Here is a 1,201-nt window from a genome sequence, read left to right on the forward strand (position 1 = left end):
TGAAAAAAGATATTGAAATGAATTGATGAGTCATTTTGTTCATAATAAGCTTATAAATAGAAGGTATTATTTTACTGAGTCCGTGGATGGAGAGTTTTAACTATGCAGAAAACAATACAAGACCTCATGCTTAAGTGCAGTTAAGCCTTCTGTCGGAACATTTCTGAAATGTTTGTTTATTCTTATCTTACTTCTATATAGAAATTAGTTAAGAATATATTAATTAGGGTGACGAAAACGATATTAATTTTGTGCAAGAATTGTTTTACAAAAATATAAATTTATGAAACCTAAGGATAGACTAGAAAATGCATAAATAGTGCCATGGTCAATCGATTAGCGAATTTCGAAAACTCTGACCCTGGTCATACATGGATAGGGGACCAACAAGAAGAGCCACACACCACCAGCAAATAGGTCCCCTGAGCCGGGGGTAGCGCTATCAACCTCATCCTACTTAAACTTCCTTAAGGATAAATCCATCTGGCACTATTCCCTACAGAGGAAAAGAAGTATTACGAAAAATGAACATTGAAGTCATTGAAAGGTTTACAGATTATACAACGTAGTGAGATGTGCTTTACCCCACGAGTTTCTAAAAGAAGAATGATTTCACAATTCATTCATTTTACAAATGGAGCATCTGTGAAATGCATGAATGAATAATGAAGTAAAGCACATTTTGCCCGAGTGGAGGTTTCCCCTTGGCAGCTTTGTTTTAAAAGTTTTGATATATTTTCCTAAACCGACTATAATAATTCCATTTAGTGTTGATGGCTTTTTTACACTTGAGTAGACCTTGATAAGATCTCGGGGGTTAGAAGTATTTCATTACCCCAGAACCAAAGATACTATAAAGTACACAAAGACTCTCATGCTAACCATATGAGTCTTACCGAGGCGCCAGTAGAGACAACTGGCGTCTGTAGTCAAAATTAAAAAGCATGACGTCATAAATCCCAACCAATGGGAACACGATTTTCCACATGATTGACGAATAGTATCATTTGTTTACATACTATTCGGAAGTTATAATTTGGCTGCGGTTTATGTAGCTAAACTTTATTTTTTTGGATCTCATTTTGAATTTATTAAAACATACCAGTTAAAGATTAATATTATACTTGCAATTTAATAAGAAATAAGACTGTATTCTGCATGTAGTGCTTAACGCCCTTAAGTAATTCGTCAGTAGTTTTTT

The sequence above is a fragment of the Macrobrachium nipponense genome, chromosome 5 (genome assembly GCF_015104395.2).
Source record: "Macrobrachium nipponense isolate FS-2020 chromosome 5, ASM1510439v2, whole genome shotgun sequence".
NCBI lineage: Eukaryota > Metazoa > Arthropoda > Malacostraca > Decapoda > Palaemonidae > Macrobrachium > Macrobrachium nipponense.